Source organism: Sus scrofa, chromosome 2 (assembly GCF_054392235.1).
Source record: "Sus scrofa isolate SSC_HxYL_T2T_F1_AM1 chromosome 2, Sscrofa_HxYL_maternal_Yorkshire_Landrace_v2.0, whole genome shotgun sequence".
Classification (NCBI taxonomy): domain Eukaryota; kingdom Metazoa; phylum Chordata; class Mammalia; order Artiodactyla; family Suidae; genus Sus; species Sus scrofa.
In genome coordinates, this window is record NC_139384.1 from 138,073,942 (window position 1) to 138,099,680 (window position 25,739).

Genomic DNA, 25,739 nt, shown 5'->3' on the forward strand with positions numbered 1-25,739 from the left:
ACTGGAAAATATAAGACAAAACAGTGGGTGCCAGTGAAGTGGGGGACAAGATTTTAAAAGATTTCTAAAATTGATGCCAACAGCCATTAACATACTTCAGCAAAGATGAGCCTTACACAGATCTATAAATGTTTTGCTGCTAGGTCGAAGGTGTCTCTTAAATTTGATCAGCACAGAGGGTTTAATAATTCCCTTCTGGGAAATATTAAGCTAAAATAATATGTAACAAAAGTCATGTAATGTTTACAAGAGGATATTTTCAGGACACAGAGTCCCTGCATGGGATGGCATAGCAGGAGCGGGGGGGTGGATGGAGGGGTTAGCTCAAGGTCAGCTTTCCTCAGAAATGGACACTGATCAGGTTACCAGAGTCAGTCTTTCCATCACTCTCCCTACCTTCAAAATCCCATGTGAGATCATACAGTGCTTGCTTTATCTGTCTGCCTTATTTCACTTAGCATAATGCGCTCAAGGTCTATCTGTGTTGTCACAAATTGCAAGATGTCCTTCCTTCTCACAGCAGCAATCATATTATAATACATAAATGTATCAAATTAACATGCTGTACACTTTAAATTTATGCAATGTTACATATCATGCATATTTCAAAAAGTATATTTAAAAAAAATTCCTTGTGAGATAGGCAAGTACACCTTATTCTTACAAGTGAAGGGCTAAAGTCTTATTCCCTAAAAACCTGAAGCACTAATCCAGTCACCACTACACAAGATCCTCTTTAGGACATGTCCTGGATAAAGCAATAACGAGAACAGTGACAATAATAATGCTTCCCCTTGAGATTTTATTGATTTATATTTCTTCATGTGTTCTTTTAATTGAACACTAAAACCTTGGCGTAAACAACCCATCCCTCCTTCTGTGTTCACAGAAGATGCAGTGACCTACTTCATCCCTAGGTGACTGCAGTCTCAAAAGAGAACTGAAAAATGTTCAGGTATGTCAGATGGTTATGTTTTTCCTCCTTTGTAAAGGCCAGCTTTCCCAGAATCAGCTGTCACTGGCAACTAAAAACTTTACTGTCTGGTTGAAACATATCTTATCCAAAAAGGACTTTGGGTAAATACAACTGAATTTTATAATATATGACGATGGAAAATTATTATCCAAAGGGCATAAGACTTTACTTTTTATATAAGTAAATAAGATTTTTATCAGCAATAATTTTGGCAAAGGAGTTTTGTATTGCTTGGAATTTTGGAGGGGGTTTTTAGTAAATCAATTACTAGTGGCAGCCCCTTCTGTCCAATCATTTCCCTCCACCAGTCCCCTCTCTTAGGATACCATTATACGTAGACTGGATCCATATAACCTCTGTAGAAAGACTCATCTTTATAATCAAATCATTAGACCATAATGACAGATGAAATGAGAAAGTGGCAGAAGGAAACAGGTGTTTGAAAACACTTATGTAGCTCTATGGAAAGGGTGGTGGCAGTTGCTATGTTACCATTAGCTAGAGGGTGTTATTATGCCTCCACTTTTATATCCAGTAATAAATATGTTTCTCTTAGTCATGTACAGGCAAAAAAGTGGGACAATGGGCCCTGGGAAGATTCGCAAGTGGGTTCATCTTAAAGGGACTGCATACATATGTGACTCTGTGTGTGTGTGTCTACTCTTGTCAAGTTCTCACAATTTGGACAAATCTGACACTGAAATCTCCACTAGGGTGTACATTTTCTCAGCTTCAGCATTTGGGAAGAGAGGCATGTCTTTTAGCTCTTGTCCAGTGATATCATTTAGGCTTTAAGTCATTTCCTTTACATTTTTATTTGAAAGAAGAGGAGCTTAAGAAGAATAATGTATCAATGACTTCACCCTCAGACCTTAGGGATTTGACTGCTATAATGCCATGTGCCTTTTTCAAATAATGAAGTTTTTTTCTTTTCTTTTTACTTTGGTAGCTCCATCAAACCAGGGCTGCTTTATTGAAAGGGATTCATCTTCTTTTTTTTTTTTTTTAAGAAACATTACTTAGGGACATAAGAATAACACAATGTGAGGCTGATTTCCCCTAAAGATAGAATGGCAATGAAATGAAAAAGAAACAGTGGTGATGTGAGTCTAATCCTTCCTTAGAATAAAAAGCTCAAGTTAAAAGGGCAAAACTAGCCCATGCTTCTTAAGATGAAAGCGATGGTTAGGAGGATTGCTATTTTGACCTAATGGGAACTGCAAAGGGAATAATGAGGTTACCTGACCCACGCTAGTTTGTAAATGACTACTTTCTTACTTTCTTAGAGAACAATTCCATTTTCAGCAGCTGTCAACCAATTACATTCTCAACACACCCCCCTACACACACACACACACACACACACACACACACACAATGGTGACTGTATCTCTCCTCCTTTATAAATCCAAAAATACTTCATTTCCACCTCAAGTGTTGTCACAATAGGTTTAGAACAAGTTAATTCAAAATAATCCTACATTATGCAGCCAGGATTTTGCCTTTCTCTTGATTTATCTTTGTGCAAGCTCCTTTTAAAACATATTTCATGTAGGCATTTGTCTCTCCTTTGCTGCTCTATGCAGATGTGAAAAAGATATTTGGGTATAGAAACTTGAGCCACTATTGTGTCTCTTTAGGGACCCTCTCAGGGAGAGATAAAAATTGTTCGTGCATTACAAATGCCAGCAAGGCAGATTTTCACCATGCAGCCCTGTCAGAGAGCCCTCCTATTTTTGCAAAGTAAATAGCTTTCGGTCTTGCCTGTCTCCATTTGATCAATGTCTTTATGATAATACAATAGCATTATAGAAACAGGAAAAGGAAATATGAAGATGATTAACACAAACAAAAAGTCTGCAACCTGGAATGGGACTGAAAAGTGGAGGAAAGCAAGATGATGGGAAAGCAAGTAAGAAAGGAAAACCAAATGGATGTAACTCCATATGTGCTTCGATTGGCTTTATTGATTCCGCATCCTCTCATCACTTCTACCGCCAAAACAGCCAACTCAAGACTTAATTATTTTTTTTCTAAGAAAGAGAGAGAGTGAGAGTGAGAGCAAGAGAGAAAAGAGCCAGAATCTGTTCACAAGGAGAACAGTCATTGCTGCCTAGTTCTTTTTTTTTTTTTTTTAAAGCACTTAAGGGTCATTAGTCTAACACTGCAGCAAATGTATTATTCATTTTCCTTAGCCCAATTTCTCGCCTAAGAATTTTGCAAGAAAACGATACACAGTTCAGTAGAGAGGTGATTGATCAAGCCAGAAGGAACAGAATTTGGGCAGCCTGATAAAAATTTTTCTCCGTCTCCTCCGTTAGCATAAATCAATTTTATTTATGTAGTAACACTTGAATACTAACTACCCAATGTCATCCGTCAGGACAAAATTGATGACTATACCTTTAGGTTAATATTACTTGAACATTTCATTCTGAATAATTTATACACATTTCTGAGTGTCAATTCGAGATTGTTTATTTGGTTTCAGCAAGTGTAGCTGAACCACGGCTTTTATTAGGAACAGGTTTCCATCTCTGTTTATTTTGTGCATTAAAGGGGCTTTTCCTATTTGGGTGCCTTGATATTGTTCCATAGAAAGTGAGACATGGAACACTGTGTATCTAATCTAGCATTGCTTATAGCTTCTTTCCAAGGGCTTTCTCCTAAATGCTTTGTCACTTTCAGTGGTAAAAACAACTGGGATTATATATAACCAGATGAAAAGCTGACAAAACAGAGGTGAGTATATATTTAATAGTAACACTTCCATGTTGTTTGTGAAGAGGGTGTGAGCACATTGCATTAACAGCCTCAATTGCCATTTTCCCTCTTCAGGCAATAATCTCATCTGTCCACCAAGACCAGCACTTGACACCACCCTCTGCTTTTGGGTGACTTTCAATATGTGTATTATTACTCATCTTGTAAAAAAATGTGATATATTTTATAATCACTCTACTTGCTCCTCCTTCAGTTGCATGGTAATCACTTTCCTACTGTGCAGATAACACATTCACATAGGTACATTCAGGCTCTGAGACTGAAATGAATGGTCGATTACAAAAATGGTGGTAAGATTTACACAATAAGAAAACAGAAAGGCTTTTTCAACTCAACCTAACTACCAAGGATCTTGACCCAAGTCAATATTGTATCAGATTGTATTTCTTCTCATCAGAAATGCACACCAGTTAAACACCCACAGTATCAGTTAAGCATGTTCAGCTCAGAGGTGATACCTAATTGCATATCTTTACATTCATGAAGAGCCTTCCATTTAATTTAAAGATTCTGTCTACTAGATAACTTCTCTCTTCCTCCCCACCCTCCTCCCATTCTCTTTTCCACAGACATCCCTCACTTTTGAGAAACTCTCTCACAAGCAGTTATCAGAGTTAGGTCTCATGAGAATGTATGACAACCAATGGGAGGAAGCACCATCTTTGACAAGGTAATGTCTTAGACCTTAGAGGAACAGAATCAAAGCAAGGTGTGAATTCCAAATAAATCACTCTCCAGTTTGATTTATAGAAACATTTCTGCCGTTTTCAGAGTCCTCATTAGCAGGTACCAGCAAAGCTGTGGGATTGTATACATGTGCACAGACACAGCATGAACACGCACAGGCACACACACACAGCTGGAAATGAATGAGGACTACCACTCAAAAGTACGCCTTCTGATTTGCCTGAGATATAATTATGATGCTAAAGAAATAAAAATAAAATCTATCTAAAATGCAGGCAGTGATTAAAAAGTAGCCTGTGCTTAGCTCTGCTTTAACAGTCACTTGTATAGTTTCATCTCTTAAATACTTTGAATCATTTATCCAACTCAACAATATTTATTGAACTCCAGTTATTTGGAAGACAATGATCCAGAAACCACACAGTTGCCAAGCTAAGCAAATCTGAATTACTAAATAACCTCCTAGTTAAAAGAAGTTAAGAAAACAAAGACAAAAAAAAAAAAAAAAAAAAGGAGTTCCCATCATGGCTCAGTGGTCAAGGAATCCAACTAGGAACCATGAGGTCGCGGGTTTGATCCCTGGCCTTGCTCAGTGGGTTAAGGATCCGGCATTGCCGTGAACTGTGGTGTAGGTTGCAGACACAGCTGGGATCCTGCATTGCTGAGGCCGGCAGCTGTAGCTCCGATTTGACCCCTCGCCTGGGAACATCCACATGCCGTGGGAGCAGCCCTAGAAAAGGCAAAAAGCCAAAAACCAAAAAAAAAGAAAACAAGTATTACAGTAAATTTATTGTTATGTATGCTTACATACATACATATGTACATACAAACGAAACAAAGCCAAATTTCATGAGTAGCATAAAAATACTTTTGAATTACTAGAGCATCATATATTTTATTGAGGTTCTTATTTTGGTTGTGCTATATTCATGATGCAGAATGCTATGTGATGATTCCAGTTTACAGGCCAAGATTTTAATTAAGAATTTTTTAAGTACTACGTATATCCTGTATTGCTATGCAAGAATTAGCAATTGTTAGAGTTACAAGGGCTTATCAGCCAAAGGAAGAATAGCATTGTTCATTTGTAAAGTCTCAGTTGTAGGAACAGACTTCTAAAGCATTATGTTAAAACCAGACCAGCAGTAGGCAACATCCAATAAGTTTAAACACCCTGGGTGTCATTTATCATTAAAAAGATGAGTCTCATTACTTTGTAGCAAATCCCAAATTATGTAATAATTACACATATAATCTAGACCTTATTAATATCATAATAACATATCAGCAAATATTTATGTCAATATTAGAAATACTGCTTCATGACATTAACTTGCCTGTATCTTGTTAAATGAAACATGCTTAAAATGACACGTGTTATAAATGAAAGAAATGTAATGATATATTTATTGCTTGTAGAATTTTACTTAAGGAATAGCCCTATATATAATATTTATTAAAGTTCAATAAATATTCTTCCTTTTTTTTTTAATGGTTGCACCTGTGTCATATGGAAGTTCACAGTCCAGGGGTCAAATTGGAGCTGCAGCTGCTGGCCTACAGCATAGCCATAGCCAATGCCAGATCTGAGCCATGTCTGTGACTACACTGTAGCTCATGCAAACACTGGATCTTTAACCTATTGAGCAAGGCCAGGGATCAAACCCATATCCTCATGAATACTAGTCAGGTTCATTTCCACTGAGTCACAACGGGAATTCCAAGTTCAATAAATAGTCTTAGTAATCAATGCTACTGAAGCAATAATTAGAACCATTGTCCATTTCAATTATTACTAAGTCTCAATTACTCATTTTAAATATTCAATTTTCTGTTATTCATCTGTATGACTTTAAAGTTATTAAATAACTTTAACTCAAGATGATTTCTGGGAGTTCCTGTCGTGGCTCAGCAGAGAAGAATCTAACGAGTACCCATGAGGATGCAGGTTTGATCCCTGGCCTTGCTCAGTGGGTTAAGGATTCAGCATTGCTGTGAGCTGTAGTGTAGGCCAGCAGTCATAGCTCTGAATCAACCCCTAGCCTGGGAACCTCCACATGCCGTGGGTGCAGCTCTGGAAGAAAAAAAAAAAAGACAAGATTATTTCTTTCTTTATCTTAGGACTTACCTTGGGACATATTTTTAAAATTTACCCAGATGAACCAAAACAACTTGATGGATAATTGTATGGATGACTTAGGAAAAACAAGAAAATGCAGAACAATTAAACCAAGTCAATGCCTGGATTCTGATCCTTGCTAAAACCTCTCTGAGAATCCTAGACTTTTTCATCAGGCTATAGTAAAAGATGTTTACTGAGTTTCTCAGAACTAAAATCTGTGACTGATACACCATTGATGTTTTCAGATGATTCAATACTGCAGAGATAGAAGTTCCCGTCATGGCTCATCAGTAAAGAACCTAACTAGTAACCATGAGGATACAGGTTTGATCCCTGGTCCCGCTCAGTGGGTTAAGGATCTGCCGTGACCTGTGGTGCAAGTTGCAGATGCATCTCAGATCCCACATTACTGTGACTGCGGCTGTTGTATAGGCTGGCAACTGTAGCTCTGATTTGACCCCTAGCCTGGGAATCTCCATAGGCTGCAAGTACTGCCCGAAAAAGAAAAAGAAAAAAATCACAGAGATAAGTGGGTTTGTTTATGGGCTGGTGGGTGCCAAGATAGACTGATCTTTTCCGTGACTCTGTTGGTGGGGTGGGCTTGGGGTGGGTCTGTAGTACGGTTATTTGGCCATTATGTGTTCTTGCAGCCCAAGTAGTGCTGAGAACAAGAGCACACATCGTAAAATTCATACTCAGAGTCCAAGGACCTTCAAAGCTTCTTAAAAGTAAGTAAACACTTATAATAACCCTATGAGACATGTCACTATCTCCTTTTTCTAAGGCAGGAAGTTGAAGCTCAGGAGCCACATACCTAATAAGCAATTAACTCTGAATGAGAATCCAGAGTCCCCTAAATGACTGAGTTCTGAGCTCCAAAGAGAGCTGCACTCTCCCTGAGAAAACAACCCACGGGTTTCAGGTTGGAGCCTAATTAGATGACTGTTCCTCTGCTGGCCCACCACTAGAATGAACACCTAAGAATGGCTCCTTGGAGGCAATAGTATTTGATAAAAAAAAAAAAAGCATTTTATGTAGATTTTAATCTACCAAGCAATGTTCACCAAGCTGATTGCCCTCTCCATCAGTTGTAGGTGTCACATGGTCATAAAATGTTAAAACCAGAAGGCATTAGGAATATAATCAAATCTACCCTTCTTCTAAGTGATTCCACAGCCACCTGAAATTAAAATTGTGAGAAGTTGCACTTGTTTTCATTTCCCATATTTCCTTTTGCCTGTGCTGATTTAGGAAAGGAAAACATTGTGCTCTTAAAAGGTTTCAATGAATAAGACAAAAGAGAAAAATATCTGCCATATTACATTCATCTGAGAGACATTCGTATTGTTAAAATATGAAATCTATCAAGCATACCGTAGCCAGTCTGAGACGACTGGGAAGGTTTAACAATAATTTCTTGCAATGAAGAATATTGCTTATATGGTCTACTCACTCTGGGCATGAGAATTCAACTTTACACTTCTCCGTTTAATACACCCAAGTCAGAGAGCAGTCTTTAACAACACCCAAAGGAGTTCTTTAACACTTTTTAAAAAAGATAATAAATATACAGGAATAATCTATACACAGTTCACCTAACATAGTAAGGTAAAATTTCCACAGGCATATATGAACTAGCATGTATGTTTCCATAATCACATTCCACAAATAAACTTTTTAAGTTTTGATTTTTCTGCCTTTCCTCATACACTGTTTCTCACTAACATGTATTCAGCAAATATTTGTTACTCACCTACCAGACATTGGAGATACAAAGTTGAATAAGATATCTGATCTGCATTTATTAATGATTCTATGATTCCAAAGAATCTCTGGCACAATCAGCACCGCTAGGTTACAGGGAAACAAGTAGAAACAGATTAGACAGTAGAATGTGATCACTATTTTTGAGAAACCTGGCCTTGCTGAAAGATAACCTCGTACCTTTGCACTGAGGGAAACCTTGAAACAACTGTAAAGTCCTTGTTGCCTTTTGTTTAGACATCCTGATCGTCTGGTATACCTGTCTCCATAACTGAATGGGGCAGAAATTTTTTACTTTGTAGCCAACAAGGGTAGAGAAGGTTATGAATGAATGTTGACACAAATGCAGAATTTCTGCCCTGAGGAAATGGAGAGACACACACCCTTCTTCCTCCCTCCCTCCACCCCTTTGCTGGAATAGTCTTAGCTTGACTAGAAGCTACGGGAAAATGTCCCTTACCCCTTACATTACATGTGGAGTGAAGGGCTTCATGGAGAACATTTAGCGGTTGCAGAGACTTATATAAATTACAGAAATAATCTCTCACCATCAGAGTTTTGAACATGATGGCCCCTTCACATCTCTCCCCTTCGACCTACCACTTTCAACTGGCACTTCTTTTTAGAGGTCTCTCGTACAAAAGCACTAGGATATTTCTCTTAACTTAAATAGAACCATATTATAGACATTTTGTCAATTACATTTTACTCTCCTAGATAACTTTTCATATCGGCACATACAGATCAATCCCATTTTTTTAATGACAAACTATTTCAAATACAGAAATACTTGAATATGCTTAATACCTACTGAAATATTTTTTACAATTTTTATAATTCTTGCCCAATGCTAGGTGATCTTTCTGAACATACAAGTGACATCATCTGAATAGGTTTGTGAATATGTTCAAAGTGTGAGATTTTCTGAGTCACTAACCATTGACAGATACTGCTGACTTTCTTCCAAAACAGCTCTGCTTATTGAGGACCTCACTTATTGTGGGTCTCACAGTATCATCAGCTCATGAGATCAATCAATATGGTGGGGGTCATTAACGCATTATTGTTTTAATTTAGCATTTCAGTGACTACTAATGTTTCTGAGAAATTGTTTTATAGGTTTGCCATTCCTTTGGATTTCTTCTCCAAATTATACTTTGAATCCTTTGGCCGTTTAAAAAAAAAAAAAAACTGTCTTTATCTGATATTTTTGGAGTTCTGTACATATTGCAAAAATTAGCCAATTTTCTGTTAAATATGTTGAAATTATTTCTCTCTCAAACGCTCATTTGACTCTTAAGTTTATAATATTTCTCATAAAGATATTTTAAATGTTTATCAGTTCAAGTCTATCATATTTTCTGGTTTGCTGTCTTACTTAGGAATTATTTTATCATCTAATGATTGTAGAAAATATCCTAGGAGTCCCTCCAAGGCTCAGTGGAAACAAATCCGACTAGAATCCATGAGGAAGTGAGTTTGAGCCTGGCCTTGCTCAGTGGGTAGGGGATCAGGCGTTGCCATGAGCTATGGCATAGGTCACCGACAGGGCTCAGATCCCAAGGTGCTGTGGCTGTGGAGAAGGCCGACAGCTGTAGTTCTGATTTAACCCCTAGCCTGGGAACTTCCATATGCCACAGGTGAGCCCCTAAAAATAAATAAAATATGTAAACATAGATATTCTCATATGTTTATATTTTGTCATGCTTTGCTCTTTTATTCATCAGATATTTGTCTAAGGTGTTAACTGAAAGTCTGATTTTATTATCTATTTGTCACAAATTACTTTATTGAATGCTCTATATTGTCCCCATTGATTTGAAAAGCTGCATTTATCATGAATTATTCCCATGTATACAATATGCTTCCTGTTCATGATCCATGTATTTATTCATAGATAACAGTTATTATTACTCTAATTTTATTTTATTTTATTTATTTATTTATTTTTGTCTTTTTAGGGCCACACCAGTATCATATGGAGGTTTCCAGCCGAGGGGGTGAATCGGAGCTACACCTGCTGGCCTACACCACAGCCATAACAACGCCAGATCCGAGCTGCATCTGCGACCTACACCACAGCTCATGGCAACGCTGGATCTTTAACCCACTGAGTGAGGCCAGGGATCGAACCTGTGCCCTCATGGATGGTAGTCAGATTCATTTCCACTGAGCCACAACAGGGACTCCTTATTACTCTAATTTCAAATTATGGTTTGATAGGAGAACTAACTATCAAAACATGGTAACTCCTTTTTTAATTTAATTTTTAATTTTTAACTCCTTTTTAAATTTATTTTTTAGTTTATTTTTCAAAATATTATTGACCATGGGGGTAGGATGTGGCTGAAATGGGCAAATGTGGTCCAAATGTATAAACTTCAAGGTATACAAGAAGCAGTCATAGGGATATAACGTACAGCATGGTGACTATAGTTACTAATACTGTACCGTGTATTTGAAAGTTGCTCAAAAGAGTAGATTTTAAAAATTCTCATGACAAGAAAATCATGTACTATGAATGGTGACAGATGTTAACTAGGCTTATGGTGGTGCTCATTTTATAATATATACAATATCAAGTAATTATGTCATATACCAGAAACTAATCTAGCAGTATATGTCAGTTACATCTCAATTCTAAAATTATATCACTGACTATTATGTATATTTTCGCTAACATAAATGTATCAATTTGTCAATATCCATTCTGAAAACTGTTGGAAGTTGGATTAGGAATGCATGAATGATAAAGAAGTCTATGGAAATGAATACTTTAAAAAACAAATGTTTCAATTAGTTCAGGTTTTCTTTTGGGTCATTTGGTAAAGTATTATCATTTTCCTTATATATGTTACACCTTTCTGTTAGATTTATTTTTAGATATTTTGTGGGATTTGTTATTGCTGTTTGTGTTTATCATGAATGTGTTCTTTTTGTCATATTTTTTAATTAATTATTTTTGATATGTAGGAAAACTATTGTTTTGTAAATGAATTGTGCATCCAGCAAATTACCAGTGTCTCCTCCTATTTCTAATTTTTTTTTCATTTTTTTGGATTTTCTAGGTCCAAAATTAATGTCTGAAAGTACTGGGAGCTTATTCTCTTCCAATATTACTCTCTCTACACTTTTTTCTTATTACATGGGCTAGGACCTTGAGTACAATGTTGAAACAAGTGGTGATAATAGACATTTTCATGTATATCTTGACGTTAGTGGGAAAGCTTTTCATAATTTACCATCAACTATTTCCTTTGCGATAGGCTTCTGGTAGACAACTGCTGTAAATTTTAGGAAATGTATTTGTTTTTTCTCCCTAGTAGATATTTTTTAATTAATTAATTAAAGCTAAATTTCACCAAATGAAGTTTTTTAGGCATTTATTTAGTTGATTACATGGGTTTTCACAGTTAACCTCATTAATTGGTGAATTGCATCTACAGATTTCCTGATATTAAACCATCTTCAAATTCCTGAGATACACTTTATTTTGTTATGATATGATTCATATTTCCATTTGCCAATAATTTACTAAGATATTTGCATCTTTGTTCATTAGTGAGATTGGCCTAGTGTGTGTGCATGTAACATTAGCCTCATAAAAAGGTTGGAGAATCTTTGCTGCAGTTTCCGTGCCACTGAAGATTTTAAGTACCAGAGAAACATTCAGTGTTTTGACCACTAACTATAACTTACATAAATAACCATTTGTGTTTCATATCTTTCCTAGTGTAAAGATTTATATAACCATGTAAATTTGTTGAAAACTATGAGATGAACAGTATTGGTACAATACTATTAACTACAGACTTTACTTTTTAAATATATGATTAAACAAATTTTACAAATAATGGCTAGCATCACTCAGTTTTTATATTATTTTCCTCCCCCTCTCCTATTTCACCATATTTCTTTACCCAAGCTAGCCTTATTTCTAACACACCATTGTAAAGGTCTGTATAAAAGCTGCAGCACAGAGTCACTCCCAACTACCCGACACGCTACCTGTTTCTTTGGAAAAGCCTCTGCTGTCTGAGTCTCTTGCTCTTCCTCTCTGTACGAGGCAATCTCTGTTCTGAAGAGTCAGGAAGTAGTCTGGACAAGAATGGAAGAGAAAGGGGGAAAAGACTGATTCACAATCAACCGTACTAAATGTCATATGGTATACTGGATTGGAACCAGGAACAGGAAAATAAATTAGTGGAAAAAGTGGTGAAATCCCAATGAAGTCTGTAGTTCAGTTAATAGCACTGTACCAATGTTAATGGCTTATGTAAACAAATATACCATGGCTATACAGATGTTAACACTAAGGGAACCTGGATGAAAGATATAAGGAAAATCTTTGTATTCGCTTTGCTACTTTTCCATAAATCTAAAATCATTCCGAAAGTAGTTTCAGCCACAGATTTTATGAGAAAAGAACAGCTTTTAAGCTTACAGAACTGAAAACAGTTCTGGTGCATAGTAGTCATTGATGCTCTGTCAGCCCCTCTGTCATCTACCATTCCAACCTCCTCTACCAAGACCCCAAGGTTGTATTCTTTATTTTGGGCATAGGATATGAATTTTCCAGCTTAATGAAGGAGGTTATTTCTATGTATATGTGTGTGTGGACATGCATACATGCATGTGTTAATGGTTCTACAGAGAGCTGTTAAGACTTGAAGTTGCAGAAATAATATAGATGATAATGAGAAGAAGACTGTTAGCTACCATGTATTCTGTATTACTTATATGTGAAGTTCTATGCTAAGAACTTTACATGCATTATCTCATTTCATGCTCACAACAGTCTTACAAATTAGGCTTAGTTGCCTAATTTGTAAGGCAACTAAGTGAGCAAAGAGGAGTTCCCATTGTGGCACAAAGGGATCAGCGGCTTCTGTGCAGCACCAGGATGCAGGTTTGATCCCTGGCCTGGCACTGTGGGTTAAAGGATCTGGAGTTGCCACAGCTGTGGCGTAGGTGGCAACGACAGCTCAGATCTGATTCCTGGCCCAGGAATTCCATATGCCACAGGGCAGTCAAAAAAAAACAAAAAATAAATAAAAGTAAGGAAACAGACTCAGAAAAATAGGTCACTTGCCCAGATGTACACTGCCAGTAAGCTACATAGTTCAAAACAGACCACCTTTTCTGAATGCAGAGGTTATATTCTAAAATGCCTCTCAATTATGGTATGTACTTATGATAATTACCATACAGTTGAAACTTGTTATTAAAAAACAGAAAGACTAATGCTTGATTTAAGATACTGATTATTTAGGGTCATAAAATTCCAGTACCACCATTAAGTTTCTATGTAGGCCAAGAGAAGTCATGATCTCTCTATAGTTGTATTTTTTTCATCTGGGTCGTAATACCTGTTTTGTTGTTTTTTGTTTTTTTTGTCTTTTGTCCTTTTTTTAGGGCCACACCCGAGGCATATGGATGTTCCCAGGCTAGGGATCTAATCAGAGCTATAGCCGCTGGCCTACACCGGAGCCACGGCAATGCTGGATCTGAGCCACATCTGCGACCTACACCACAGCTCACAGCAACACCAGATCCTTAACCCACTGAGCGAGGCCAGGGATCAAACCCAAAACCTCATGGTTCCTAGTCGGATTCGTCTTCTCTGTGCCACAACAGGAACTCCAATACCTGTTATTTTACCAAATGTTGATGATTAAACAAGAGAGTGTAAATGACCTGATACAATACCTGATATATGGTAAGAACTCAATGAATGTGAATTTCTTTGCTGTAACCCTGTGTCATCATTGCTTTCTTGGTATGTCTAGTAATGGTGGCACTTCTTATCCTTATATTTCTGTTCTTATTTATACTTTAGAAGCTAACAGAAACTATATATTTAATAATAATATTAGGAAACAGTTACATATTTATAGAGCAGTAGGCACTATTCTAATACAGATAATACATTTAGACATGTGTAAACACAAATATACATATATTATATATTACATATGTAATTAAAATATATATTATACAATATGTAAAACAGGATATATCATGTAATGATATATAATACATACATATATGTAAACATATACAACAACATATATATATTCACATGATCCTCACAATTTGATGTAGTAGGTATTATGCAACTTTAAAGATAAGGAACCTAGGGAAAGAGAGTTAAATAACAAACTCCAAATCAAAAGCTGATGAGAAGTAGATCTAGGATTTGAACTCGATCAGGTGCACTACAGAGTTCATGCTCAGAGCCACTATTCACTATTTTTAAATTAATTTATTTCTATTTATTATTTTTTCATTTATTTTTTATTTTATTTTTTGCTTTTTAGGCCTGTACCCACGGCATATGGAGGTTCCCAGGCTAGTAGTCCAATCAGAGCTACAGCTGCTGGCCTACACCACAGCCACAGCAATGCAGGATCTAAGCCACATCTGCAACTTACACCACAGCTCACGACAACACCAGATCCTTATCCCACAGAGTGAGGCCAGGGATCAAATCCACAACCACCTGGTTCCTAGCTGGATTCACTTCCGCTGCGCCACAGCAGGAACTCCTTTTTTAAATTTTGCCGTCTATTAACTTTAAAAGCTATAACATTAGTACATGTAAGATACTGTATTAATGTGTGATAGAAAAGCCAGAAACTTAAAAGATCAAAACCTTTGCAGCTGCATTTCCAATTAGATGCATATAGCTTTCTGCTGCACTCAAGCTGAGAACATGTGGACCATCTCATTAACTTTAAAGGGTAGTCTGCTTTCTTTAATTAATGTTATTATTATAGAAAGTATTTATTAATGTCTCATAGTGAAATTATCTGTGTCCTTATTGACAGAATGCCACTTTAAGTCATTACTGGCTAAAGGAGTGACACTGTTCAGCAATGGTTACAAAACCACATGATATAACCTAGCCTAGCTCTTGAATGAAATGACAGATGTAAAAATGACATTATTCTGACTGCTCTAGGACGTGCATCTGAAAGAGGCCAGGCGTGCAGACAATTTTACCTTAGGTCGTCATTAAGTCAGCTTCATAGAGATACTTTCAGACATAATCAAAAGAATTAACATGACTTTACCTGAATTTCCTCAACTTTAGATTTTTTTTTTTTTGCTTTTTTGTTTTTTTGGTCTTTTGCCAGAAGAGGGAAAGTATAGCAGAGGTGGGAATGAGGTATGCAATTACAAATGCAAGTATAAAACACTTCATATTTTGGATAATTCTTTAACTTGGAAAGTGGCAAGGTGCCATCTATGGAGTCCAAGTTAGCACTTTAACCAAATTACATCCTAACCATTTTAAAGTTTTTTTTTTTAATTCAAGTATACAGAATGGATAATTATCATTCTCGACTCCTAATAGATTCTTACTGTCCAAGCACAGCCATGACTAGCTCTTACTGACATAATTGGTTTTTTATTTTTAATAATAAAATAAGTGGATGTAACCTATGTAACTGACATAATTGGTTTTTTATTTATTTTTAATAATAAAATAAGTGCATATAACTCCACTATGCAAAACAAAAGCAAAGATCTTAATAATAACCAAAAAACAGTTATTTGAACTCCCATCCCATCCTGCTAGATCCCTGAAACTAGAGTAAACTTCACCTTTAATTCCTTTATCATTAGACTTTCACTTTCCCTTTACACAGTTTTTATTTAACCCTTGTTAGTAAAAAAAAAAGTTATTATTGTCTTTTACTTTATGAAAAGGTATCATGGTATATGTAATTTCTACCTATAGAGCGCTAAGATATGTCTTTATTTTTTTGCATGTCATTGCATTGTATTTCCTTCGAGTTCCTATAGCACTCTATACCTGAAGTTTATCCATCTACTCTTCCCCTGAGAGGTAGTAGATTGTTTCCAGGTTGTTTTTAACCCCTATTATGAACAGCAATGCAGTGAAAATTTCCATGTTCTATATTTGCAAGTGTTGCTCTAGAAAATACTGCTCGGTGTAGAAATGCTAAGTCCTAAGTACAGAATGTTCAACTTTAGGAGGAATATCTTTTCCAAAGGGGCTGTACCAATTTTTATATCCACTCATAATACATGAAAGATCCAGTTGTCCTACACCATCCCAACATTTGGCATTATCAGATATTTAAATTTTGCCAAACAAATGGGTAAAAAAAAGTCCCTCGTATTAAATGTAAGTATTTTTCCCAGTCATTAGTGCTGATGATCATCTGTTCACAAAGGAGGAGATCACTTCTATATGATAGGAGTTGCGAAGTTAAGAATTTTAATCTTTTTTTAAAAAACTCAGTTTATTACAAATTAACCATAAAGGGAGATTTAGTACCCTGAGACAAGACAGTGGGGAGATGGAAAGATGTCAATACCTTATTGACTAATCACAGAAAGTAAATGAAGGTTCATAGAAATTTCTCTGCTGGATAAAACCTTATCCTAGTTCTCTTTCTAATCTGAATCATGAAAAGTCTATAGTTTTTTGGTTGCTTTTTTTTTTTTTTTCTGTATCTTCATTTCTATGTGCATATAAAGAAGTCTGAGACAGGTTGTGAATCAGGGTCTCTACAGTTGTTTTAAGTCCCCACAAAGAGTTCCCAGACTCTTTTACCATGAGATCTCCTAAAGCAATATCATTACCCTAGGAATTTTAATCTTGAGATGTTTCTAATCCGTACATTTTCTGTGTCACAGAAATATTTTGATGTACTTTATTAATTTTGAGCGAGGGCCAGTGAAATTTTCTGTAAAATAGTGAATATTTTCGACTTTGCATGTTAGATGGTCTCTGTTACAACTACTCAGCACTTCCCTTTTGCAAGAGTAGGAATCTCATAACAAGTGAGTGTGGTGATGTGCCAATAAAACTTTATTTAAAAAGCAGATAGTGGGCCAGATTTGGCCTATGGGCCAGTTTGCTGACTCCAGGTTTAGATCACCAGAGACCTCCGTTACCCTGTAGATGATGCATATGTTACTAGTGTATCTATTAGCAGAGTGGCGAGTCATTTAAAATCTTCACCATGAGGGAGTTCCTATTGTAGCTCAGGGGAGCCCAACTAGTATCCATGAGGTTGCAGGTTCGATTCTTGGCCTCAAGCAGTGGGTTAAGGATCCAGTGTTACCACAAGCTCTGGTGTAGGTCACAGACACAGCTCGGATCCTGCGTTGCTGTGGCTGTGGTGTAGACCGGTGGCTACAGCTTCAATTCCACCACTATCCTGGGAACTTCCATATGCCACAGGTATGGCCCTAAAAAGAAAAAAAAAAATCTTCACTGTGTACTAAATGCATAATTACTGTTTCTTTGTACATAGCAAGAAATCTACATCTAAACTTTTCCAATGAAAACATCAGTTGAACAAATAAATCAAACCTGCATAATGTTAGCTATTTTTTTTTCCTAACAACTCAGCAAGGTAGATATTATTGTATCCAACTTACAGGTAACAAAATTCTGAGGATTTAAATAACTTGTTCACATTCACATGGTGCATAAATAGCAGAAAATTAGAATTTGAGCTTGGATTTTCCAGTCTCGATGCTTATACTTCTTCATGTAAAATGTGTTCCCCATGTGTCCACATGCAATGAAAAATCAGCATAGTCTTTATTTCTGAATCCTAACAACTGCCACTACTAAAGTCCATCAAAAGTTTTCTTTTTCTAATATACCCAACACTGGGCCAAGTCCTTTTCATACAGCATCTAAATGTGTTCCTTATTACATTCTTTAATACTAAATTTTTAATATTGAAATTATAGGGAGTCACGGCTCAGGGGGTTAAGAACCTGACTAGTATCCATGAGGATGCAGGTTCAAGCCCTGGCCTCACCCAGTGGATTAAGGATCCTACATTGCCATAAGCTGTGGTGTAGGTTGCAGATGTGGCTTGGATCTGATGTTGCTGTGGCTGTGGTGTGGGCCAGCCTGGGAACCTCCGTATGCCATGGGTGCAGCCCTAAAAAAAAAAAAAAAAAAGAAAAGAAAAATACTGGCCAAGGAGCTGTCTGGCTGTGAATTATCATCATATATCTCACCACCATTCATGTTTTCCTGCAATGTATACGTTTCCTCCAGAGCAATAAAATATCTTGTGCTCTAATGTCCTCAATTTCCATAACCCAGGGTAGGTCTTTCTCAGAAATATCGCAGCTATTTCCTTTCAAGGGCAAAAAGGAGCTGCTTTCTGGGAGATGATCATTTCTGGCATGATTGTCAAAATACTGCTGAAACACATTCTGCAAAAAATTCTTTTAGGAAAGGCGCCTGCCTTTCTTCCTTCCTATCTTCCTTCCTTTCTCTGTCTTCCCTTCCTTCCTTCCCTCCATCCTTCCTTCTGTCCATTCATCCCTTGTTCAGTCATTCCTCATGTTTTCTTTTCATTAATGCCACACGTAGTCAGCAACTGCTATGTATCACACACTGAGCTCAGAATAAAAGGTGACTAAACGTTATCACTCTCCTCAGGAGGTATACAGTAAAGCAGAGGGAGACAGGTATAAAAACAAACAAATGCAATGAAGCCCTGGTTCTCAACATGTGGTTCACAGGGCAATGGGTTGAAAGGGCAGAAGAGAATGGCAGGCCCGACCCCAGACCTGCTTAATCACAATCCACACAAATGTGTGTCTGTGTACACATTAGAGCTTGACAAGCCCTGCAATACAGTACGGTCACAGATATGGAGTCAGTCAGGATCATCAGGGACCAGAGAGGAGCAGTGATGGCTCCTCCGGCGTGGAAGGAAGCAGGTATTTTGGAAATGCTTCACAGGGAGTCATGACTGAGCTGGGTCTTTGAGATGTACAGATGCTGGCCAGGGAGATCAGGAATACAGGTAAGCTATGGAGAAAGGAGGCAGGAACAGTAATCTCTCGAAAGGCCCAAAAGAAACTCAGTGCTCTTGGGAACCATAAGGAAGTCAGGGTGGGTGAGGAATATCCCAGGACACGTGTGTATAAGAATCTGGCTAACCGCTAGCCCAGTTAAGGAACTGCAAGTCTGTCCTATGGGCCAGTGGTTTAGTACTGGCTGCAAATCAGATCACTTTGGGAACTTTATATACCTAGGCTTTACCTCCAGAAATTATGATTTAATTGGTCTCAGGTAAGATTTAAGTTCCCCAGATCATTTAAATGTCCAGAATGTATTGAGACCACTGTTTAAGGCATTGGAAAGCTTCTGAAAAGCTGTAAGAAGGAGAGCTAGGTGATCTGACCACTTTGCAGGGGTCCAGATGTTAACTTAAGAGCCAGTTCAGTCACATGAAAGAGACAGTGTGGGTGTAAGCCAGGGGAAATAAAGGGACCATGTAGGTGGGGAGCTAATTGCCAGGAGTGGGCTGGGGTCACTTAAGGAGCAATGGGGAGAGTGGCCAACAGCCGAGCATATACCCACCTGAACACATTTACACCTTGGTTTTAAACTAAACCTGTCTTTGACCCAGATCTTGCCAGAGGATCATCAGTTCACAATCCCTCGCATAATAAGACTATACGGAAATTAAAATGTTAAGGAGATAGAATCAATGGGCTTTGAAATTAATTTGGTATAGCAAATGAAAGAAAGGAAATAAATTAAATGACTGCTGCTCCCCTTCACAAAAATAGGGACCAAAATAAAAAGGGAAAAGGATGGGAAAGAGAAGAAAGTTCAGTTTAGGATATGTTGAGTTTGAGGTGCTGGTGGAACATAAAAGATCTGAAACAGACAGTTAAATATCCACCTTGTGCTTTGTTGGATACTTGGGGCTGAGATTACGTTAAGGAGCTGTCAAGTGTGTAGGTTGAAGCCAGAAGAATGGCTGATAATCTCTAGAAGGAGCAGGAACATGGAACACGGGAAAGAAGAGCATTTGGGAGGCTGGAAAAGCCCACTAAAGGCTGAAACAGAATGGTCAGTGAGTTGAAGAGCAGTGGAGGGCTGTAATGGAAGATGGGCCAGGGAGGAACAGTGAGAGGGTCCACTTTACTTCACTTTTGCAAGTGCTTTATTTGTTAAATGCTTTCTTTCTTTTTTTTTTTTGTCTTTTTTTTTTTGCCATTTCTTGAGCTGCTCCCACAGCATATGGAGGTTCCCAGGCTAGGGGTCTAATAGGAGCTGTAGCTGCCGGCCTACTCCAGAGCCACAGCAATGCAGGATCCGAGCCGCATCTGTTACCTGCACCACAGCTCACGGCAATGCCGGATCCTTAACCCACTGAGCAAGGGCAGGGATTGAACCCACAACCTCATGGTTCCTAGTCAGATTCTTTTCCACTTTGCCACCACGGGAACTCCTAAATGCTTTCTTAGTACTGTTCTTAATATGAAAAATACAGACTAATTAGTTGATAATAATATCCTCCAAGCTAGAATATTCCAAGGCCCATAGAAGTTTAGAATAGGAAAGACCAGAGACTAATCTACTTTGAACTTCTCCAATCCACCCCCACACTGCCCCTAAGAAGTAGCTTTTGGATTCTGATTTAACATTACAGATGAGATGTGGCAACCTTATAAGAGAGCTCTTTCTTATATTATGCAAAAGTCTATAAACCTAAAAATATTTACTGATCACTAACTTACATACTGAAAATAGCAAGCCTGATTCGTCTCAACATTTATTTAGTAACTTCAAGTACTGGACATTGAGGAAATAGAGAGGAATAAAGTAGGTTCCAGGTCCTGGAGGAAATTATAATCTAATGGTTGAGACATATCACCAGATGCTTTCTGCATCATGTGGCAAGTGCAGCCAATGGCATGTGTATTTGTGATAAGAGCTGCTTGGCCTGACCTGAGCTGACCTGACCTGACTTCACCTGACCTGGCCTGGGGTTGTGGGAGTGGTAAACAGCAAGAACCTTCTGGAAGACATGATACCTGAGCTTAGTGATGGAGGCAAGTAGGAATTAGGCAAAGAAAAAGAGGGTAAGGGTGTTTCAGGCAGTAGGAATGAAAATGAATAAACAGCCTGTCTTGCAGACTGTGTGTGGAATGACAGTCTGGAATAGCTCACTTGGCCGACGAGAGACTGGAGGGATGGTTCACTGCGTCATTCTGTTCACTAGCCCAAGAAGCTGGGATCATAAAGTTCTTTGATCTCAACAACCTCTGTTCACACAGGAGCTGATGCAGAAACCCACCAAGTAAAACAAATAGGAAACTTTCAAATAACTGCAATCCATAGGCGTATTTTATCATTTGCATTCTAGATTAGTTCCTAGGGTATCTGTGGAAGATCAACCTGAAGGTACAAGACCAGAAGCAGGAAAACCAGTTATTGCACTTTTCTTGGGGATAAGCGAGGAGTTCTTAACTAGAACTGTTGTCATAGGATGAAGGTGTCATAGGATGAAGAGGGGGCAAAATTTTAAAATAATGGCAGGACTTTGTGACTGATTAGATATAGGAGCAAAAAGGAGTCCAAGAGGATTAACAGGTTTCATTCAAGCGAACAGGTAAAACACGAAACACTGCCGTGTTCCTGCCCTAGGGACACTTACAAGTTAATCAGCAAGATACCTGTTCATAGAAATAACCCAAAAGTGTACCACAAGGCGAGGGTGTCACCAGTGAGGAAGAGAACCAGTCTCTTCGATGGATAAAATAAAAATAATCTTAGATTTGCCGAGAAGGTGTGAATAAAAGCAAAAAAAAAAAAATTTAGCTCCGAAAAAAAGTTCTCTAGTTTTATTTCACAACCATGCAGTTATTAAACTCTACACTCTAATGAAGAGGGTGAAATAGGTTCAAATACTGAGACTGTTGGCTTGAAACTGTCATGTGAAAACTTGCGTTTTGATTAATGTAATTGAAGTGTAAATGTGTATCTGCTAAATTGCAATCAAATCAGTAAAATGTTATTCATTTTTTAAAATGAATCTGTCACAAGTTCTATGGGTATTCTGCCAACAGTGAATTGGATTTGCACAGCTTAACTGCAGATAGTACTATTTTATAAACTGGTAAACTGAGACACCAAAAATTCAATCTTTTGAAGAGGCAGAGTCAATACTTGACTTACAAACAGATCACCAAGGTCCCCAATAAACCAAACTGATGCTGTCCCTGGTGCAAAGTAGAGTAGATTTAATGAAGGTTTTAAATCAATGTATTGAGAAGCACTAAGTTAAGTAACAAAAAATTCACTAACTTCATTCCATCCTGATTTACTACAAACATAGATTCCAGCTCAAAATCTCTCTATGGGGTTCATTCTACAGAGTATAAAAACATAGTTTCCAACACAATAAACTGATGAATAGTTCACGCCCAGGTCTCTATTTTTCCAAGTCAGACATGTCAGTATTACTCGTCCTCACCTCCTCTTCCCACGGCTGCTGTTCCTCCTCCTTCCCAACCCATCTCTATCTGCACCTCATCTTCACTCTCCTTGCCATCCAGTCTTTGAAAGTCCTGACACTAAAATACGTGAAGACACGGGGGAGTACTTTGACTCCTTTGAGAAAAAGCATTTATAGAATTATTCAACAATAAACATCCACCAGTAGTCACTGAGTTTCTCTTACATGCCAGGAAGATAACGGTGAAAAGTACAGTCAGGTTCCTGCCTTCAAGGAACTTCGGGTCTAGGGTGGGGAAAAAACAACCACAGTAAACATAGTAAATGCAGCGAAAGGGGACGTGCAGAGTCCCGGGAAAGCAAATGGCACAGGCACCTCACCCAGTCCTATTGGGAGGGGAGGTTTCTGAAAGTTTTCCTTCAATTACCCGGGGAGCAAAAAATAGAAAGGAGAATAATCAACTACAAACATATATGACAGTGGATTGCAAACCTGGCTGCACACTAGCAACCTCCTGCCGAACTCCTACATTTTCAAATATCCAGGTCCCACACCATTTATATCAGGATCCCTGGAGGTAGGGTCCAGACATAAGTATTCTTCCAAAAGTCCCTGAATGGCTGTAATGTGCGGCCAAGGGTGAAAGCTACTGCTCCACAGATGGAGGCAAATAAGAATTTCTACATGAAGGACTATCACTCATTCATGGCTGATACTAATTTTCCTCTTCCGAATGCTGGCAGAATTCTCTAAAATTTTAAAATTCTTTAGACATTTCACATACACACACAAATACACATTAGCAACAAAAGAGAGAGAGAGAGAGGGAACACAAGCCCATGTGTTGGTTGAGTAACATATTTAAAGTTCACAAAGGATAGGATAAATGCCTGTTTTAATGCTATACTGCATCTTTTTCCTCATTTCTCAAAAAAGTCTTTTACTCCATTGTCATACTAGTTTATATTTCTAAAGCAAGAGGTTAATTATACTAACAAACCTAAACATTTTCTGCAGAGGTTTGATGATACTACCCCAAAGAGGCATTTTGTTTGTTTTGCAACAACAATAATAAGATTATTATTTAAAGTTAGAGACTCTTCCTCTTGGAACCACAGTGTTAGGTGTAAGTTATGGAGAAGTTAGTTTGTTCCATTAGGTGATAGAAAAAATAAACATTCAAAAAGCACCTACGGGAGTTCCCTTCATGGCTCAGTGGCTGATGAACCCAACTAGGATCCATGAGGATGTGGGTTCAATCCCTGGCCTCACTCAGTGGGCTAAGGATCTGGTGTTGCTGTGAGCTGTGGTATAGGTCACAGATGCAGCTCAGATCTGGCCTTGCTGTGGCTGTGGCATGGGCTGACAGCTGTAGATCCAACTGGAGTACTAGCCTAGGAACTTCCATATGCTGCAAATGCGTCCCTAAAAATAAATAAATAAATAAAAGCACCTACTATGTGCCAGACACCGTAGAGGGTAATTTTTAAAATATACTATTTAATTCATTCCTCACAACTCTCTGAGGTGTACATTACTATCCCCACTTATAGATAAAGAAACTGAGGCTTGGAGATTAAAATGATGTACCCCGTGCCTCATCAACTTGTCCTCAGGGCTGCTTGTAAGCCAAGCCCACATCACCTGTCCTGGTCCTAATTGGCACTTTTAGTGAGCGGTATTATAACCACTTCCATAATGAGTGGGATGGAATTTTGGCTAAATTACAACCTTCTCAGAAAACAGCTTTTCTTCTTAGTCAAATAACTCTTGCATAAATTAATATGACTTTTAACTGACAGCTCCTTAAGCACAAGGTGACAAATGCCCACAACTTGACAACAATCATCATCTTTATTTAAGTTGTGTGATTCTGATGGGGGAAAGGGCATGTTAATTTATTCAACTCTCCAAAACGCAAAAGAATTATAACAAAACAAAACTGAATATCTCAGTCACATGAAAGGGCATTGGAACGACAAATTTTAATTTATGATTTATAAAGCTATCTCTAGGTACTACCATTAAATGATAAAATAGTTTAGACAGCTAACGATTACGTGGCTGGAAAATGCTGAGACAAAGTTGAGGGCTAGTAGTTCTTAGGTATCTAGTTGTTGGGGAAAGAAAACAAATCACCAAGTCTATTTTAGGAAACATCTATTACCTAAATCTTTAAATTGATTTTGATAAGTTAATATGCATATCATGCTATGCTTTGTTCCACAAGAGTGATTTGCAGAATTCATGGTGCACTTCCAGTAAATACAGGATTTCCTGGCATATAATTTGTGCACCAAACACACGCGTGTGGACATTTCCCCCTAACCTTCTTTCTTCAAATTAATTTTATTTTTATGGAGTTGATTTGTCCTTTCTGTCACAAAGTGAGCTTAGCGAAATAAAATAATTTTCATAGAGATATCTATTTGGGCTCCAAAGTCAATAAGATCCTACAGCCAAATTAGGGGCAAATATTTTCCAACCAATCAATCCTCAAAAGCAAAAATATTTGCTATTAAGGACATACTCCAATGTCTGTTATGATATCACACAAAATCTCCCTACTACATCTCCCCAAAACAATGTGTGGCTTTCAATGGGAAAAACACAGACATTTCTTGTTCATGTTCTTAAGAGAGGAGAGGAAAGGAGGGGGGAAGAAAACATTCTTTAATGGAAATCCCTGAGATGGCACAGAAAGACAGCCTGCTCTCTCCTCCTGTGTGGGTCTTCCTCTACCTCTCAAGAGCCTGACAAGGACAGGGGGTCCAGAAGAAAGGAGGCATGAAGCAGGCAGTGTAGACAATCCTGTCTTCTGAATGCAGCCAGAATTCTCGGTAGCAAGACTACAAACTTACAGAATCTGGTTATCTTAAAAGCAAAGGAGACTTAATGAAAAAGTGTTGGAAGTTTATAGAGCAGATGGGAGGAAAGAAGCAGGACTAAGGCAGTTGTGCAGAACCAAGAGGCAGGAAACACTAAAATGATATTTTCAGTAAGAATAGTTTGGTCAGGACACACAGACAATGAGTGAGGTAGGATGGCTGCAGATCACTGTCCATGACAGGGCTAGACATGGATGCTATTGCTTGGATGAATTTGAACCAACCCTTTGCCTTTCATCATTCACTCA

At 37.8% G+C, this 25,739-nt stretch overlaps 1 protein-coding gene across 7 annotated transcripts in view; it reads right to left on the reverse strand.

The window, feature by feature from the left end:
- LOC110259460 (uncharacterized) overlaps window positions 1-25,739 on the reverse strand; it is a 700,448-nt gene that overhangs the window by 245,488 nt on the left and 429,221 nt on the right. For 2 of the 7 annotated variants that reach the window (XR_014838680.1, XR_014838681.1), the window contains one exon: window positions 12,342-12,431. The exons of the other annotated variants lie outside the window; for them this stretch is intronic. The gene's annotated coding sequence lies outside the window, so the exon portion shown is untranslated. The remainder of the gene's footprint in view (window positions 1-12,341; window positions 12,432-25,739) is intronic. 7 annotated transcript variants of the gene reach the window in all.